Source organism: Crocodylus siamensis, chromosome 13 (genome assembly GCF_052110815.1).
Source record: "Crocodylus siamensis isolate JL-2025a chromosome 13, ASM5211081v1, whole genome shotgun sequence".
NCBI lineage: Eukaryota > Metazoa > Chordata > Crocodylia > Crocodylidae > Crocodylus > Crocodylus siamensis.
In genome coordinates, this window is record NC_143407.1 from 10,865,654 (window position 1) to 10,885,778 (window position 20,125).

Genomic DNA, 20,125 nt, shown 5'->3' on the forward strand with positions numbered 1-20,125 from the left:
GCCCCCAGGAAACCAACCCATCAGTCAGTGCCTTCCTCAGTACTGCAGCTCCCTAGTCATTCACAGCTAATACCCTCTCTTAGGTAGGTCTCCACCCCTGCTTGCTGTACTCTTTCACAGTGACTGCAGCTCACATAGACATACCCGCACCTTTAACCTACCTAGCTCGGGTACTGCTAGGAATGTAGCTGGGGTAGCACAGAGATCGGGACTGGAGGCCACCTCCCCTCCCCAAGAAACTAGGTAACTACTCAGACAAGCATCCCCCCCACCCATTGTTAGCTCCGTGCTCCCACAGCTGCACTCCTGGCTGGGTGGATTAATGCTAGGTAAAATACATCAGCACAGGCTGCAACCATTGACTGCAGCATAGACATCACCACAGAGATCACCCATTTGCCACTAGCTTCCTTGATGCCTTGGTATACCGGCTCAGAAGTGCCTCCTCTAAGGAGTTTACACCCTGGCAGACCTACCACCTGCCCTGTCCCCAGAAGATCCATACTGCTCCAAAGCTACAATTTGCCCTAAGTTGCTTATCTCCAAAATATACCCCCCCACACCACCACCGCTACCCGCTTCTAAACCCAAGCAGCCCACCTCCCAGTACCTATCTACTGCCAGTCCCCTGTACATATTATCCACCCTCTTGCATGCTCTCAGGACACCAACACCTCCGGATACTTGCACCAGCCCCCAAGATACCCACGCTGACCAGCAGTGCATCCAATGCCCTTTCAGCAAAATGGAAGTGGAGCAATGAGTTCCTTGGTGACGGTGCACACTCTCTGCCTTCAGGTGTCCTCCCGAGATTGAGCTTTGGAGACCTCCGCCTTTGGTTTCTCCCCATTGCCCTCGCTCGGGCAGGGAGAGGAGCAATCAGTCAAGAAACTTCTGGTGCGAGCTGGTCAAAAGGGGTGACATTTTCTTTAAAAATAAATAAATAAAATCCCCTCTATTTAAGAAAAAGGCTGAAATGTCAGTAAATGGGGGAGGGGGTGGAATTTGCCAAATGTTATCGAATTCTTCCCATTTGGTCAAAAATTAAACCAGACATTTCATCACAATTTTCAGGGCTTTTCCTAGCTATACTTCCCGTGGCAAGGCTTCATAGCCCTCAGCCTTTGAGACCCTGCCTCAAGCGTCCTCAGAAACCTTACACGGACCTAGTCCATCACGCTCTACCACATCACTCGTAACATCTGCTCCCTCTCTGGCTTAGTCAGGGAGTCATTACATTACACTAATATGTAAGGAAATGGCACGTCCCCTATTCTGCATGGAAGAAGGTGATGCTTCAGGTTTCCCTCTCCTTCCCTGCTCCTGCCGCAGAGGCTTAATCAGAAAATGCTGTGGGTTATACAGTACAGAAAGGAAGACATTTTTTACTCCAACTTGTCAAAGGTTGTCGATGCTTTTTACTCTGAGCTTGCCCCCTGCTGCTCTGAAAGCTTTGAACCAGCTCAAACACCATTAATGGGCTTAACCTGCAGCAGGGAAAATTTAGGCTTAATATCAGGGGAAATATATAAAGCCTGAAAATGATCTCATTGGACTCTGGTTCAGCGAGGTACTTAAACTGAAGCTGACAGAGTTACTGATGTGCTTGAAGTTTGGCACGTGAGCTGTCCAGTATCCAAGCTAAGAGCAGTGCATCAGCATAGATACCATGCTACCTCCCTACCTGCGATAGAGACGCCTGATATACATTAGTCCGAGTGAAATCAGATTCACAGAGGACAGGTCAGGGTTTCAAATGGCATAAATCCAAACAGCTTCTTTTGCTTCAGACACAGCTATGCCAGCTGATGTCAGCGGAGGACCTGGCCCCATAGCTAAAAGATCTGGAACTGGGTTTCTGCTCTCTGGGCAAATGCCCTAATCACTAGGCTACTAGGCTAAAATGTAGGAGGCCCATTTCCTGTATCCAGCTTCAGGTTTTCTTTAACTGATCCTTCAGGACTTACCCAGCCTTATGGGTGTGCATATTTTGCATGCATCTGCCCAGTCAGAGCACAGCCCCATTGAACTCATTCATGACTGCAGGCCCCGAGCTGGATTGCAGACCCTGCAAGTACCAAGCACTGCAGTTTTGTGGCTGCGCATGGGCCATTTACCCATGTGAAGTGAAATAGGATTTAACCCATGTCTACACAGCAATCTGGAGGTGTAACTGCAACCCATTCAGATCTAGCCATAACTCAGGCTACAGCCTTTGACCTGGGAGAAACCATTTTATCCCGGAACAAAGTGCAATTGTTCAGACGTATGTGTCCATTGTTTTGAGACAAACCCTTACAAGGTTCAGGGGATACGAAGTACTAATAGTTTGTCCCAGGACGTTGTGAAGGACACCTGAACAGTTGTCGTGGGATTGCATCATTGAATCAATGACAGGAAAGTAGCACTGAACCCTGGTTGGGGGGGTCATGTGTGCACACGTCAATCCTGTAATATGTCTGTTCCAGGACAAACATAGATACACCTGGTCATGGGAAAAATGCAACAGCTTTTCCTTGCCTACCTAGCTGCATTGTACTCAGCAGGGGAAGAAATAGCAGTAAAGACATGGTGGTAGGGAATTCAGTATGGGTTATAAGCCTGCCTGAAACCTTGTGTACATATTCTAATTACTAGCTAGCACTGCAGTCCATGCTACCCCAGCTTCATTGCTTTTCGCACCTCTGTTAGATGAAAGCTGTAATCACACCTCCAGTCGCAACATAGACATAACCTAAAGTCAAGGAGAAAGCAGATAATGTAGCAGCAGAGTGAACAATACAACTGTCTGCAGATGCCCTGTTCGTTTGCAAATAACCCGTGCCAGTGGTATAATAACAGGAACAGAAATTAGCTGCACAGTTACAGGTTGCGCTCATTAATGTGCCTGGTGTTAAACCCAGCTTAAATCCTTTTGACACCGTTTTTGAGAGGAAAACTCAATATTTCTATTCAACTGTCCACCTGCCCGTGTATTTGGATCACTGTAATTTAGAAGATGAGATGTGAGATTAGTTTGTGTAAACTGCCTACACACAGACCTAACTTGTCCAGGGTGATGCTTAAGGTACAGAAGTGTGTATCAGGACTCCTGGGTCCAAGCCCAGCTCTGCACATGACTTGCTATATGTCCTTAGTTAAGTCACTTCCCTTCCCACTCTGTGCATAAAATTCCCCCCCACTTGTACAATGGAGATCCAGGCACTGAACTTCTTCCTTTGGGTGCGATGATCCTTGGGCACAAAGTAGTATTGCATTACGAAGAGTATTCCTACAGCCTTCCTAGGATGGGAAGAGCCAGCTGGCCAAGCAAAAATGTAGTAGCGGACACGGGGGGAAAAGAAATGGCTGCAATGAGAAAACAGACCTTTGTGCTAATGAGAAAAGCCACAAATTGGTTTCTGCAAAGTAGACAAGACCTCAGGCTGGATCTTAACTGGTGCAAATGGCTACAGCCCCAATCACTTCCATGGATCAGTTTGCATCATACCGCTCCTTGCTTGTGTTTAGCTCTCACCCCAGTCTAAAGTGCAACATAAAAGGTTTGGAGGGGACTGAGCTCAGCGGAGAGCAGGCCACTGGGTTGAACGAGTTGGCTCTTCCTGTTCTTTGTGCAAGGAGCACTTCGCCTCAAGGGCACTCCTCAATGTGCTTCCACTTAAGAAGAAAGCTTTTCCTAAAATAAACCATCCCTTTCCCATCTGCGTTTGACCAAACAAGCCCCTCCAGGCCTCATTCTGCCTTGCCACCGCGGGTCCGGCAGCTCAGGGGGTTCTTGCTGCCGGGGGCAGAATCTGGGACCTTGAGTCCTGATGTCATTGAAGTGAATGACCAAAGCCTCATGACATTACCCGGAGTGAGATTTCCTCCAGCTGCCTACAAGATTATCAGGGCTTTGGCCACAGCCCATCTCCATTCAGGGGGTTATGCTCAGATGCCCAGTTCTCCTTTCACATGGATCAACCAGGCAGTAACTTTGCCCAGATAATAAACACCAGCACCGTTGACAAGAGCATCCTCCAATGGAGCTACTCTGTATTTACACCAGAGAGAGGAGTTAGGCACCATCTGATTCTGAGACCGAGGAAATTTCAGCTCTGGCTCCCCTTGGTCTTTGGAACGCTCTTTACTCATTTTACGCTCCTTTATTGAATTAACTGAGGATGGCAGTTACATGAGTTACGAGCACTGAGCCAAACCCCAGCTGGAGTAAGCTGGATCCACTGTCTCATTAATGGAGCTACACCAGTTTTCCCCATCTGAGGAACTGGCCCCTGCTTGCTTGGCTCTGAGCTTATCTTGGGCAGCCACCATCCAGGTAAAACTTCCAGTGAGGCTGGAGGTGTGAATGGGGAACACTACACGTATCCCAGCCCCCTTCTTGCAGCTCCAGCAGCTGCATATTTGCCAGTGACTACAGGAGTATTACTGCACCCACAAAAGCAGCTTCTGGTGCCCTAGATTTGTAGTGCCTGGTTGCTTAGAGGTTCAGTGAAACAGTTTTATTTCTTAGCGTGTGATCAAGGGAGCAGTGAGGCATGAACCCACTTAAGGTTCATGGCAGAGATATTTGCAGTTGAAAGGTCAAAGCTGTTTCTGGTCTCCTTATCGGGACGGGCCAAGGGAAAGGGAAACCTTTAGCATATGGGTCAGGCTGAGAGAGGTCAACTCGGGGACAGTGCAATAGGGCAATGGCAATGCAGAGATGAGGATCGGATGGGATAAGGTGGGACAAAAAAAAACAGGAGACAGGAAATATTCAGGGAGTTGCTAGCTGTCCCATCTCCAGACCTACAGCCAAGATCCCAGGCCACAGAGTGAAACCAGACCCTTCCCATCATGCCAGCAGGAACAGCCAGCTCAGCTCCAGGGTCCAAGTCACTGTATGCAAAGACTAAGACAGTATCAAGTGCAGCGCAGGACAGTAAGCCAGGCTGATCCCTAATGTACAGCTGCCAAAGTCAATGGGGTTACGGCAACAATGGAGATGGCCCACAAAGGACAAATTTCTGGTTATCAAAACTTTATCCTACCCTTAGAACAACCCATTTACCTGGGCCAGAGCCATTCTCTCCCCTTATTTCAAGCTGCAGCTGGAAACACCTCATTCCTTCTGGTCACGGTTGCCTTATTGCCCACTGTAAAATGCTTTGGACCCCATCCTGGAGACTGGCTCTGCTGGACCTACTGCATCTCAGAGATGGTGACAGCTCTCTGGGTCCCCAGTTCTTGGATCACCAGAGGCCGATGGAGCTTAGCTCCACCAAGGTGGACACTAGAGCAGCCTCCAAGATGCAGTAGTACCTGGTGGTGTACCTGAACTGCAGAGAAGCCCGGGTGATCAGCACCCAGATCTAAGCGCCCATACTAGCCTAACCTAGGTGTGAGCAGCACACTGCAAAGCCCTGGCTAACTTATTGCATGTCCACACTGGTGCCACGGCCCCTGTATATGTTGCTAGGACTTCTATGGGCATACCCAACAGATGTGCATCTGCCAGGAAGCCGAGTCTTTCTTGGATTCTCTCCCCGCGAGTTGTGGGAATATGGTCTGGGCTCCTGGGCAGATGGGCAATGATGAGGAGGGACTGGAGCACTGTCTGCCCTGGAATGATTTTTCCTGCTTCCTCGCTGCAAGGAGACCCGGTGACCAGCCTGAGTGAAAACAGATCCCAAATTCTAGCACATACCTTCAGGTGAGCAATTGGCCTGGGTTGAAAACACAGGTTTGGGGATAGTGTCTTGGAGAACAGCAACCCAGTGCCCATCCCTAGGCCTTATCCAGCCTCAGCCTTCAACACTAACCTTAATCCAGACCAGAAGTCTCTCCCTTGGTCTATCTATCCCTCCAGCCGGCCATTGATGGCCATCAGTCCAGTACCTGCTTGATCTGCTTTAGGAACTTAAAGCACAATAGGGTCCTTCAGCCCACCCATCAAACACTACACGCATGCTCAAGAGATCTGACAAATCATGGCTCTAACACTACAGAAATATGAATGACAGCCTGGTTCCCACCACCATCTCCATGGCTGTTTTCTTATCAGCTGTCCGAGCATGAACCCGTTCCAAATTGCACATGCAGCCCATATACGCTGCACATAATCTGCTACATCATGACGCGGACCTGCACCGAGTCCCTGGATGTTGCCGAGGCAGGGAAGCAGGAACTGGTTTGTACATCTTGGGTCTGGAGCAACAGCCCGACAGACCATATGGTTTTATTGTGACCTTTAATGGTCTTTGTGTTGTCATGTTTCATTCATTCTGACAGGTACAGAGGTCTTTAATAGCCTGATTGCTTGAAGTGATTTAATTCCCAGTTCCATCAATTATCATACATGAAAAAAAACACCCAAGTCCCCTTGAAACCTGCTGGACAGAAGCTGCTGGGAGATCTCTGTGGGGAGCAAAGAGGCTGGGAATAAATACAGCAGGGGCCCGATTCTTACCTACGCCATTCCCTCGTGCTGGACCTAGATAGGACAATTGTGACTTTGAACCACCTATCTGCTCTCCATATTCTGGTACCATAAAGAGGCTCTTCTCACTTAGACTTGGTTTCTCATGGCCTTCTGCTAGCCCTGGAAAGCAGAGAGCATTCCTCATGCTTTGCACTCTAGTGACCCACTCTCTCTTCTCTGGAGCCAAATAAAGAGCTGGCAGAGTCCTTACAGCACTAAGGCAGCTCCCTGAGCAGGGCTAGAGATAGGCCTTAGGATAAAAAGCAGACAGACCAGCAAATTCATGCCGGGATCTGCCACTGATCTGCTTATGACCTTAGACAACCGTTTGTCTCCTCAGGGCCACATTTCCCCCACATGTAAACTGCTTACCCAACTTTGTAGGGAGTTTGAGGATCTACAGATACAGCGTGCTAGCTAAATGCAGAATCATGTTTGATCAGACTGAGCTGGCATGAAACAGCATGGCTGAGTTGGTGTTCATGAAGCTACACCAATATAAAAGAGATGGGACATCACTGGAAAGGATAGCCATTTGCTTGCAGGCATTTTTCAAGTGTTTTTTTCTTTGGCTTCTTTAGATGCCCAGTAAAAAATATTTTAGAGGGGTATTTTAGGGACCAAGAAGAAAAACAAAAAACGAACAAGAGGAAAAAACCCATTGTAGAGTTTTCAAAACCTGAAAGCTTTAGAACGAGGGGGGCACCCCCTTTTTGGGGGGGGGTTCCCTCTTCTGTCCCTGCTCTTAGAGGGGGTAGAGGGTGAGGAAACAGGAAGAGAGGCACATTTTACCAGCAGAGCAACGGGAAAAGAAACTGGAACGTTTAATTTTTTTCCAATTCTCTTTTGGTTTTATTTAATGAAAGGTTAAAAACAATTGTTAAAGGAGTGATTCATTCTTTAAAAACAAAACAAAAAAAGACACAAGGAGAAAACTTAGGGGGAAATAGAGACAGTTTTCACAAAAAAAAGAACAAAGAAGAATGTGAACACTGATTTGCCCCATTGTTACCTCTTATTTTGCATATTGCTTCTTCTCCACACCCTTTTCCTTTTGTTTTTTTGCAATATTTTGATACACTTACATTGCAATAGCACCCACAAGGCCCAATCTCAGCAAGTAGACCCCCAAAAAATTAACCAAGGAGCCAAAGAGAACAGGGATTGACTATGTAAGCAAGTCTCTCACCCAGCTTCCATACCAAGGCCAGTCAACTCTGGATTCAGGGTCCAGCCACTTTATTTTACACAGGGCAGCCTTGTCCCCACAGCAAACAAAACACATGCTAAAACAGGCAAGATTGCAAACAAAATCAAAACTTGCCATCAGGCCTCAAAAGGGGCATCCCAAGCTCCATGTACATCAATCTCCCCTCTGCTCCTGGAGTTTTTCAATCCTCTTTGCAGGTCCACCCTCCTTTACCATCATCATCAGCTGCAGCTGTCTCCCAGCCTTCCCAACAGACAGACTATTAACTGCTGTCTACCTGCAGCTGCAGTTGCAGCCCCAGAAGGCTGCACCTCCTTACACTATGCATTAGGAGCTCTGCAGTACCTGTGTGGGTGCCTGCTCTTGCCCATGGCAAGTGCTGGGTAAACCATGGTCACCTACACCTTTTTTCTGTGCAGAGCTCAGCTATGCCAGCTAAGTTTCTATTCACTGCAGCATAAGAACAGGCACATGAGCAGATGACAGGCAGTAAAGCCTCACCCTTTTTTACCACATACTGATTATGACTATGGATCAGGATTTCATTGTGCTTCCTGCTGTACAAGCACAACCTTGCAGCAGCAGGACACTGACAGTGCCCCGTGTATGTCCCACTGGCAACCCCCGCCCCCATACACACATTTTAACTGTGGCAGGTTAGGTTGTTCTTGGTGTTTTGGAGCAACGTGCTTCATAGCTGTTTGGCAGATTTGCACAGTTTTAGGAACATGTCAAACGAGCACTTGGATGGGACGGGATGGGATGGATAGGGTTGATCCTGCCTTGAGCACAGGGTTGGACTAGATGACCTCAAGAATTCCCTCCCAGCCCTGCTTTTCTATGATTCTATAGGGACAGAAGGTTGGTCCCTGGCCCAAGAAGCTAACGAAGTATTTCTGGGTCTTGGATGGCTGAAGAAGACATCCGGGAATTTTGTCAGCTGCAGGGCGTAGGGAAGAAAGTTATTCTCGACATGGTGGGGCAGTGAGATGTTATGAAACGTGGACTTGAAAACCAGGAGGAGGCGTTACATCCCAGCAAGTGCAGAGAGGAGGCTTGATCTGGGCAAAATGACCTAAGCAGTAACACGACTGTCTGTGAAGGGACAATCACAAAGACATGTCTCCCATACCAATGCTCAGCAAACATTGTCTGTGTTGGGATCCAAAGCCAAGAGATGATTCCCATACACCTGATCATTGAGGACAATGGAACTGGCTGAATTTTTACCCAGACCATTGGCGTTGGCAGATCTTCGGAAAGCGATCCTTGCCGAATTCAGTGAGGACTTTGTCACTTATTTCAGTGGGGGTATAATCGGGTCCCCAGGACAGAGCTTGGGCTTACATTTGCAGGGACTTCTGTGTTAGCTTTCACCGTCCACAGCTAATGAGCCTCAGAGCAGAGTGAAAGGAAGAAAAACCTAAGCGAAATAGCTGCCCAGGGGTTATATCCCTGTACCCCAGCCCCAGAGACGCCTCTAGAACAATACCCCTTCTCCACTCCCAGCCACCAAGACGGACCCAATTACTTTCAGGTGTCGGCTAGTTAATAAAATAACGCCACCCCCGCCCCGCCCCCTCCACCCCCCCCTTTTGATGGGAGAGTTTTTCAAGCATTAAACACAAAACAGAAGGCAGCAAGCTCTGCCATTTCAATCTCACTTAGCCCCTTTATTGGTTTTGGTGTGGCAGCGAAAACCACTGGGCCTGATTCTCCCATCCCTGACACCTCTATCCCCCATCGGTTTCAAAGGGGCTCCTCCTGATTTACACCCTGACAGTTCCCCTGTCTCCACCATCTAAGGCCCCTCGGGATCCTGGATGTAGTGCAGTTTGTTGTGGCATCCTGGGAAAGGCTCCTCCCAGCCTCTCCACAATAAATTTTCCACTTACATTTTAAGGGAAGAAAATGTTTTCCGGCGCTTTTTTGGCTCTCTGTGGAAAATGATTGCTCCCAGATTTATTAGGGATTTGCGGTGGAGGCTGCCGTACCTGGGACCTCAAAAAACCCACTCACCAGGATAAAGATGCTTGCAGCACTTGTCAGCCGCAGCTCTGATTTATGAGGCAAGATTTCTTCTGTCTTGGGGCATATAATTTACTGGGCTCTGGAAATGTCTCGTTAGAGCTGAGGAGAATAAATCTGTCCATCCCCAACAGAGGAACGAGCCTCTTCCAAACCATCTCAGTATCCACATGCAGCTCCCAAATCCAGCACCACATGTCTCCTCCTTTGGCAGTCGCTAGAAGATAATCCGGGTCCTCCGCTAGTGTAAATTGGGACAGTGCCACCAGCTATGGCCCTGGCCCAAAACCAGAGGGCTGTAGGTGATGTGTAAATGGGGTGCTCAGGGGAAGCTCATTCAGAACATGGCGCGAAGGGCGCACGGCGAGTGGCATCAGAGGGAACCTTAAAACAACCAGGCTCTGTAAGAAACACTATGCTTACAGAGCTAATGGTCAAGAGTCTGACCTCACTTGCCCCTGGTGTAAATCAGGAGTGAGCAGACTGAAGTCCACAGGCTCGAGCCTCAATTGGTGCGACTAGCAGGGGATTCGGGGTTGAGCTCATTAACACAGCAACCCCGGTGTACCCGGGAGGAGATTCAGGCCAAACATGACTCTCAGAAACCTCAATTCTACTTGCCCGTGGTGGTTTACACCTCATTGATGTCCCTGGACTTAATCCTAATTTATACAAGGATAAGAGAGGAGTTCCATATCCATTAAGACATTTAAAGAGCTAGGAGCTCTTTTACCCCACTTCGCCCCACTGCCCCTGGTTAATTGTTCTCCTTCACTGCTATCACCCCTCTCCAAGTATACAAGTTATGCTCACTGGGCCAATCCACTCTAGGTCTAACTCCATTGGCATCACTTTGACCTGCTTACACCACAACCGAGTTTGGCCCACTCAACACAAGCACCCAGTGCCAACACAAGTCACAGTACTTTGCAACTTCCAAGTGCTTAAGCCAATGGTTGATCATTTTGCAACCGGAGGCCAAAGTTTGTTTTTGGCCACGGCAAAGTAAATCTGGAACAACCCCACAGATGGCAGTGGGGCTCTTCTAGATGGTCACCAGCTCAGACAAACTCTAACCTCCGTACATAACCTCCGGCGGGGCAGATTCTCACTTGGTGGCTGTCGTACTATCTCCACTAAAGCCAGAGCGCTATAGAAGCAGCGTCTGCCAAGTATCTGCTCTGCATGATGGCGTGTGTTACATGACAGGCCGTTGCACTGGTGCAAATATGAAATACCTCCCCTTAAATCACTGGAGTTGCTCCTGATTCCCTTTCAATAATGGCCCCAGAATGTGGGGGCTGACATCCAGATTCTGCATCCAATTCTACTGCTCCAAATGTGGCATAAGTCCATAGCTAGATTTGAATTGCTCCAGATTTACACCACTGTGGGAGTCCAATGTGTAATGCACACCACAAGCCACATGCTTGGTTTTAATTTTGGAGCTGTTGACTTCAAATTAGCATCGTCTGAGGATTGGGCCCATGGTGGTGTAAACTCTATGGCCTGTTCCACATTGGTGTAAACCTGCAATAATTCCATCCAGCTTAATGGCTCCAGATTTCTATTAGGGCAAGTGGGAACAGAAATTGGGGTGAGGAGGCAGCTTCCGAACCCAGTGACACAGGTGTAAATCTGGAATAGCTTCAGTGATATCAGTGGGGTAAGTTTTGTCCTGATTCCTCCAAAGAAAATTAATCCATTTCTCCTCCGGCTGGTTTTGGCTCTAAGCCTCCATTTGTGTGACTTACCATTTTCATCGTCAGTGATTTAAAACTTCATTTTGACTCTTTTTTTTTTCTTTCCTCTTTCACTTTGGAGCAACTCTAAGGAAAAAGAAATTGAAGAGGCCAAACTTGGCAGCGCAAAGCACTTTCCGAAGCACACTGAAAAAATCTCCCACATGTTTCATGTACAAAGTACAAATTTTTCCCTATTAAAGTGTAAAACAGCCAGGGAAACACTGCTGCTTTGTATGAGTTAAACTCGCAATATTGGAAACATGCTGAATACAGTTTATACTAAGACGGGGAGAGGGAGGAATCCTTTCAGGTTTGAGGAGGCAATGCACAGCCAACAAACCACAAAGTGTCCAGTTGAATTCAGTCTCAAAACGTAAAGCGCAGTGTATCGGCCCACATTATGCAACTACACATCAGGCCGGGCCAGCACCTCCGTGGGAGTAAATCAGCATCGCCCCACGGCTTTCGATGACTGGGTCGGATTCTGAACTAGCACAGATCAGCCTAGTCCCATTGTCCTCAATGATCGGGCCAAGTCCTCAACTGGTGTAGATCAGTGTAGTCCGTCTGGTAGGGTTGGCTCTCACAAGTTGACTGGGTGAGTAACTCATTTTCCAGTTTGGCACCTGAATCAAAACAATTTTAACAATTTAAAAAAAAAACCCAAAACGTTACGGTGAGTCAAGTCAAAAATTTTTTTTTTCAGTTTTCCCAAGAAAACACCAAACCCAAACTCATTTCTACCAAAACATTTCATTCTCACTGAAACAAAATGCTTTGGGGGGGGGGGTTTCCCCCTCCTCCTCCAACTTAATAACATTTCTCATCGAACTGCTGCTCTGAAATAGAAATTCAGCATTTTTTTTTTTTTTAAATATCATCATGCTACATTTTGACTTCTTTCAAATTTTTTTCAACACAAGTGAGCAAATAGTTCAGGTTGACCTGAAACTGCATTTACAGCAAATAAACCACGGAATTTCACACACCTCTTTGTGTGCGTGCATTTGTGTGCGTTATTGTGAGACTGTGAGTCTGCATGTACACACACATGTTTATAGCATATGTTTATAATACCTACAAGGAAGATGTGATCATCACATGAGTCTATACATATGAATGTAATTATTGCCTGTATAACTAGGCTATCTGTATGTGGTTGGGTATGTGCGCATTCGTAGTCATATTCCTCTTTATCCTCTGTATATATCACATAGGTGCAGATGTGTTTGTGATTACAGCATGCAGTCTTTGTGTGCCTATGCATGCTTGTATCTGTACGTGCGGGGGAGTTAAATGGGTATCATGCTATATTATGCGTTTGTGTGCGATTATAATGCCTGTATGCGTATTTGTGTTTGTGCTCCCTTTGCAAGAGTTGAAAATGTGATAATTATATATTTTGCCAGCTCTGCAAAACAACAAAACTGGGCTCGGCTTTGTGGAACCAATGGATTTCCTGCTGAAGGGGCTCCATCTCCTAGGCACAACGTGATGTGAAACATTTTGACAAATGATCAGCAAGAAAAATCTCCCTGGGTGTGTTAATAAAGTTCTTTTCCTGCCATCAACCCATGTGTTCCTGGAAGAGATCGTGCTATATTAAGAGCTCAGGATTTGCAAAGAAACATTGAGACCAGGCTCAGAGAAACAACAGAAACTCCTTGGATACTCGTCAGGGCTTTTCAGTTGCCAAGAGGTTCTAAAATGCCACAGAGGGGCCAAGGAAATAATTTTCATTTTCTTCAGCTGAGATATTACCCCAAGATATAACTAATGCCTCCACGAGAACTTTGTTTAAATAGACGAGGCAACTGTCTCTCTGCAGAGCAAGGCTGTAAGCACATTTTCTCATATTTCCAAGTTTTCTTCTCCTGCAGCTTTACGAAACTAAATTGTGTGCTTGTGGAATCAGAAAAGAGCATGGGATTAAGGAGACCAGGTCTCTTTAGTCTGGGCAGGTGAAAAATGAGAGAGAACATGTTTGAGGTCTATAAAATAATGTTTCCAGCGGAGAAAACTAAAGCCTCTTTCATAAAACTTAACCTATAACAGGAAGGAACTTTATGAAACGAAAAGGCAACAACCTTAAAAGAAATTTAACTGAGTTATGCTGGATCCTCTCTGTAGATAACTTCCTACTAGAATTCATTGCTGCAGGATACTAGCAGCCAATATACAAGTTACAAAAGACCCTGCCTCACATATCAGTCAGGGAAATAGTTTTATAGGGTTCCAAAAACTAATAAACACCATTGGCCCCCAGACTTTGCTGGCCTACAGTAACCCTGAAAGTAGCCTCATCCATAGCTATCCCTGTCCGCTTGAAAAACATGGATTTCTAGACAGTAAAATTTCCTATGGCTGTAAACAGTATCAGGGGGTCTTGGAGGCAGCCCGTAGCCCGCTGGCCACAAGTCGGGAACTGATGCTTTAAACATTTATGGACCAAAGTTTGCCCATGTAATTTTATCCTAGCTAGATACTTTTCTGCCTTATTTATAAAGGCCAAATCCCTTGATTCAGCTTGATTTCAGCAGAGCTGTGCTGATTTACACTAGCCGAGGCCTGGACCCTTATACACGAAGCAATAGGCTAAAATAAGGGCAATCAATCCTTGTGCCTAGGATACAACTCCTCTTTCACTGATTTTAAAAAAATGCTTAAGCCACTCAGTGTAACAGGAATGCCATATTTATTCAGTATTTTATTAGGTAGGAGGCTTATACATTATTTTGACTGCCAGCATCATCATAAATCTTTGGGACTCAATAGAGACCATCATTTCAGTTATGGCTATTCCATCAACCTCTCAGAGTATGGAAGCAGTGTGTGTTCTCCCGCTTTGTTCCCAAAACATCCTACTTTTCTGCTGCCCATTGATCCTGCCCTGGATGACAGTCCCAGAGTATATCCAAAGAAACCCTTTGTGTTCAGAGGGCCCACAGTATTATACAAAATGCTGAAGGGAAAGCTTCCCTAATAGGGCAGCTCTCCCCCACCTCTTCCTACCCTGAGCAGGAACAGAAAACTCAAGTAGTACAGTCAAATATACCGGAGGCCACCTGAGATGTATTCATCTAGAAAAGCCCAAACCTTCAACCTAAACCTCTCTCAGTTTGGAAGAAATTGAGCTCTGTCTGGATCTAGATCTGATGGCAGCAAAGCCCTATCACCAGCAGCAGCATCACCACCACTGATCTCATAATGAGGCAGCTGTCACTGAAAATTGGCAAACTTTTATCCTGAGCCTGGAATTAGCCAGATCCTTAGAGGTCAAAATGCTGTCACAGCATAGAAGGTGCCTTCAAAATAACAGGCTTGCAGAAACTCTGGATGCTATTCGAAATGTCCAAGTCAACAAAGTGTCTCTACAGGGCCTTGGACAGAGTCCCAGAGGCACCTATAACCTTTTATTACCCCTATTGTTTTCTAATTCCATTTGTAGGGGTTGGTGCTGATCCATTTATTTGCATTACGATGGTGCCTAAAAGCCCCAGTCATTAACCTAGGTGTAGGACAGAGATAGTCCCTTCCTCAAGGAACTTACTCCATAGGGCCTGAAGTTGAACCTAAATGCCCCTGAGCTTGGGAAGAAGTTTACATCTGGATGAGGCCTCAATTTCACACCAGGAGCCCATGGGTGGAGGTACCAAAAGCGCACAGTGGTGGTCAAACTCCGTTCCCATTGAAGCCAGTGGGAATTGTACTGGTGCCTTGAACTGGAATAGAGCCAGGCCAATGTTTGTGGAAATTTCTCTCTAGCTTGATATGAGTCAAATGAAAAACGTGGATCCAAACGGCCCCAAACATTAGGAAAGTTAAGAGCTGGAGGAGCATCCCGAACTTCTCTCTGATGTAATCAGGCTCCATTAACAACAGGGACGTAAGCTGACTCAAGGGCAGCTAACAGTGGGAGGGATTCCCCCATTCTGCCTTGACTTTAAATTAATTGTGGCAAAGCCACTTCAAACCAATCCAGCTCCACATTTTCCAGCCACGACGCCAAACTCCCCCAGCACCAGGAAGAGGCTATAGTTTTGTTCTCGGTGGGTTCCAAAGGCATGCGATTTCATTTCGGGTTTGCGAAGCTACAGTAAAATCGACCATTGCTTGAGAAAAGGCCCATCTGCTGAATCTTATCCCCTGGACCTGCTGTGAACTGCCCGAGTCTTTCCGGTTGCTCTCTAGGAGTTACAACAATGTGCACATTAGAAGCAGGGAGCAGGGGCACGTCAGAAGGACAAAAAATAGAAAATGTCTTCAGTTTGTGGAGAGAATTTTTTGCACGTAGAATCACACCGGCATACCCGTGCTGCAGACTGCTGCTGCTAATTAGGGTTTTGCTACTGACGTAGGATTATAGGACATGTCAGACTAGATCGTGCCACTGGTCCGTCTAGTCCAGTACTTTATTGTCTGCAGAGGCTGGCATCACCTGCTTCAGAGGACAGCACTGAGCTGGTATAATCTGTTCCCCGAGAATAAATATCTCTGGCTGCAAATAAACATTGTATTTATTCCAGGATAAACCATTTTTATCCCGGGACAAAGTGCAAGCCTGCAGATGCCCATGCCCTTTATCCTGGGATAAGGCCTAAAAAAATTCTTGGTTAAAAGATAGTTACAGTTTATCTCAGGATATAGCAAAATATACCTATACAGTTATTCCAGGACAGCATCATTGAATCAGTGGCAGAAAAGCAGCAGTGCATTAGCTGCTCCCTAAACCCTGATTAGAAGGGCAACATGTGTATGTGTCAATCCCAGGATATTTTTGTTCTGGAATAAATGTGGGCATCATTTATCCATGGATAAATGTAATGTCTGCCCCTAGCCTCTGGTTCTTTCAGTTAGAGGTTCACTCCTGTCATACAATAGGAGTACTCATAGTCCTGGCCAAACTCAGGGTTAGTTTTCAAACTTTTGCTGTTCTTACCTTAGATAGTTATTAGCACATAAATGTCTGCTCCTCCGGAGAAACCTGCTAAATCCTTGGTCTCAGTGATACCTTATGACCATGAGCTCTACAGGCTGCTAGCAGTGGGAACAGGAGCAGGCCTTTGATGTGGTTGCAGTAAGTGAGAGCTCGTCCTGGGTGGAAAAGGGATTTGCCATCGCAGGAAAATGTTGGAATTTCAGAATGTTTTCCCCCTTCTCCAGCAGGAAGAAAAGTCAACAATGTTTGCACCTCACCAAAAAAAATGAAACGGTGGGATTTTTTCATTTCTGAAATGTAAACATTTTACAGTTGGCCACAGCAAAGGTTTCTTTTCAACACTTTTTAAACTAATACGTTCAGGCCGAATGACCCAGGCCTGCAAACCGGTTTTGACAAACCAGCCTTTTCCAGGGAAGAACCATTTTGTCAAAAAATTCCCAAGCAGCTCTGATGGGAAGTGGGTCCCATTTTGACCTTTCCATTCCACTCCGCTTCCAGCTTGGACAGCCTCTTGCAGAGAGCAGAATTAAGGAAGACAGTAGAGTTCAGAATATATCCCTGAGGTTTTACTAGCACATGCACAGAAAGAGAGAGAGAGAAAAAAAAGAGAGAAGACAACAAGAGTGCTTTGCATTTCCATACAGCAGCTCCATTCATCTGATCGTTTCTATGCGCTTCCCAAATATCCATTCATTAAATGCTCCCCAACAGACAGGTGAAGGGTCACTATTTCTCTTATATACACACGAAAACAAAGCCTCAGAAAGTGGAAGCACATTGTCTGAGGCCGGCTGGTCAGTGGCGGATCCAGGAAGAGCACCCCAGCGCTCCTGGCCCCTGCTCATTCTTGCAGACTGCCACTGCTATCACGAGACAGAAAACCCCGCACATTGTGAGACTCAAACGAAAGCCAAACTATCTGCCGTCCCCAGAAGGATATCAAAAAAATGTCTTCTAGCTGAGAGGTTCCAGTCCGGTTCAAACTCCCCCCTTCGGCATACACCCCTTGCGTGCACACACAGCTCTGCTGGAAGCCAGTCTGCATTCGAGCCATCTGATTACAGTTATCTCTGGGATACAGATTATCAATGCCAAAGGCACACATATGAGTAGACTAGCTCCCCATTATTAAAGGGCTTTAAACACATTAAGGGTCTTTTCAAACTCTGGAAGGTATGTTTAAGGCAATAAGGCTTTATGGGAGTTCTGCTACGTTTAATAATATTTAATGACTTGTTGTGTGCCAGGGGTCTTATAGTTCCTACTTAGCAGTGATTTATAATGCACAGCAGGCTGCCGACAGTCCCTGACTAGGGAAAATCCCTGAAACTCCAGCTGCTGTGAAAGAATCCAGTGTGGAAAGTTAAGTGGATAATATCAGAATAAACAGAAACATTGCTTGGAGAACTAAACATTTCTCAAGGAAAAATTGTATTAAAACCTCTTCTTTAATTTGCGAGTTATTACTGGAAGATAGATCGGTCGATCGATATGCTATTCAAAGTAACTAGCACCTCACAAAGTCTCTCTTTTTCCCTTCCCACTCACTGAGGCTCTCTGACCCAGGCCCCAATTCAGTAAAGCCATTAAAAACATCCTTGAACTTCAGCCAAAGTGCTTTACTTCTCTAATGCCAAGCCTATATATCCTCACTCACCCTAAGCTAATGTGTGTCCAGTCTCCTACGGAAGGGTTATTCACGTGTGTAAGATTGGCAGGCTTTAATTCCAGTTCTGCCTTTAACAAATAACATTTCCTTAAATAATGTAAGCATTGATTTTATTATGATATATTCCAAACCCAGGCACTTATCTTTTCTGTCTGTACTACATCTTCTGTGCTATAGGTTTATTATATTGTTAGCTACCCTTTTTAATGATCTGAAACTATTCTATTAATCCTGTAATGTTTATGAAGATTCTGAAAATTATATTATATTATATTATATTATATTATATTATATTACTCTTCAGGGCAAAAATTGCTGTCCTTTTGTTCTATACTTGTATAGTGCCTGGCACTAATACCACAATACAGATAATAAATAATGATTTGATTCTATTACAATGCATTATGTTCTGTGATCCACTAGTTCCTCCGTCTTTTACTCTGGCTGTCTAATCCACCTACTAACTACTCCTGTGGTTCCTTTTTCACAGGGCTTCTCAGATCGATATCCTATAGCTCTCAGGCCTCTATTTCCAATACAGGAGCTGAGCAGAAGACCGTTGAAGTCAGTGGAAGGACTTTCTGTTGACTTCATCGGACTTTGGATCAGAGCCGTGGAGAGCAGAAGCAGAACACATTTCTCCCCACAACCACATGCACTTCTTATAATTGCCTGCATGGGGTTCTCAGCAGCAAAGAAAGCCTCCCCTGCAGGGATCATTAACAGGAGACATTCATTGCAATTAAGCCAGGCAACTACTTCCCTGGTACAATCCCAGCCTGTGTATTAACTAGCCAGTAATCTCTCATCTCCTACCTGAGTCCTACCAGCTTTCCAAGAACCGAATACACTGACATCAATAGCTTGCACTTCCCCCCCCTCCCCCCCCCCCCTCACTAAAACCAGGGATACCAAAAAAAGGACTGAAAAACAGCAACATCCACAGTCACGCATGATCCAGACTCGGGCCAGGATGGTCTTTCACCCTCCCTCCTAAAGAGCAGTTTAAAGCATCTCTTGCCCAGGAAAAAAATGCCCACTGCTGTTCGTTAAAACAAGCCTGTGCCTTCTTGCTTTTGTTAACCTGATATTAATAAAGGTGTGGGGGGGGCGGGGAATAGCGATTCAGCAGTGTTGTGGGAGAGTTGTACTTTCCCTTTATTTTTCAGGCGTTTGGCTTTAGTCTTTGGGGAAAGAGAAAAAGAAAACCTTGGTTGTCTGTATGCACGTACAGACTGGCAGCATTTTTAATGATTGTCCAAATTCATCGTGCCAGGACAGGGCCAAGGGAGGAGAGCGCACCGCGCTGCTGCAGCTCGTAGACTGAGGCATCATAAAACATAAGACGTGCCACTGAGTGGCTCAGACTGTCTTTGCCCACTCTCTTGTGTCCCAGAGCGGCTGCTGCTTTTGTTTCCGCCCGTTCACCTCTCACTTGGAGCCTGGCACTGAAGGGCCAGGGCGCTCCGCTTCAAAGGCTGCCCCTTCCCCGCCATGCTCAACAGCGACTGATGCCCCTTCCCTGCAGGCGTGCGCCCAGTCCCTCTGTGAACCCGGCTCTGCGATCTGGCTTCCTCCCGGCGTGGTGGCCGCGAGTCCCACCCTTTCGTGACCCGCTGGGCGAAGGAGCTGCCTTGGGTTAAATCTACCCCTGCTGCGGTTTCGTGCCTGGAATGAGCGAACCCCAGAGGACGAGGGGTGAAGGGACCTCAGGGGGTCGCACCTAGTCCAACCCCCCGCTCAAAGCAGGGCCAGCCCCAGCTACCTCATCCCAGCCAGGGCTTTGTCCACTCGGGTCTTAAACCGCTCCACGGAGACTCTTGCCTGGGGAGGGAGAGCCTCGGTAACGGCTTTCTCCTGGCTCGCCCTCGCCTACACCGCCTCCGCGCAGCGCCCCCGCTACCCTCTCCCGGACGCCCTCGGGAAGCGCCGCGCGTCTACCTGCGCCCCGCGCTCGCCTCCCGCGGCCGGCACAGCACCGTCCCCCGCGGGCCTCCCGGGGGCCGGCGCCGCGCCCGGGGCCCCGCGAGCTCGCGGCGCGGGTGGGCGGCCCCGAGGGAGCCGGGCC

At 46.9% G+C, this 20,125-nt stretch overlaps 1 long non-coding RNA gene across 1 annotated transcript; it reads right to left on the reverse strand.

Moving 5' to 3' along the window:
• Window positions 1-9,285: 9,285 nt before the first annotated feature.
• LOC149853900 (uncharacterized) lies at window positions 9,286-20,114 on the reverse strand. The gene is made up of 3 exons (XR_016438914.1): window positions 19,999-20,114; window positions 16,386-16,675; window positions 9,286-12,072 (listed from the first exon to the last, which is right to left on the reverse strand). It is a non-coding gene; the product is annotated as an uncharacterized LOC149853900 (long non-coding RNA).
• Window positions 20,115-20,125: the final 11 nt, after the last annotated feature.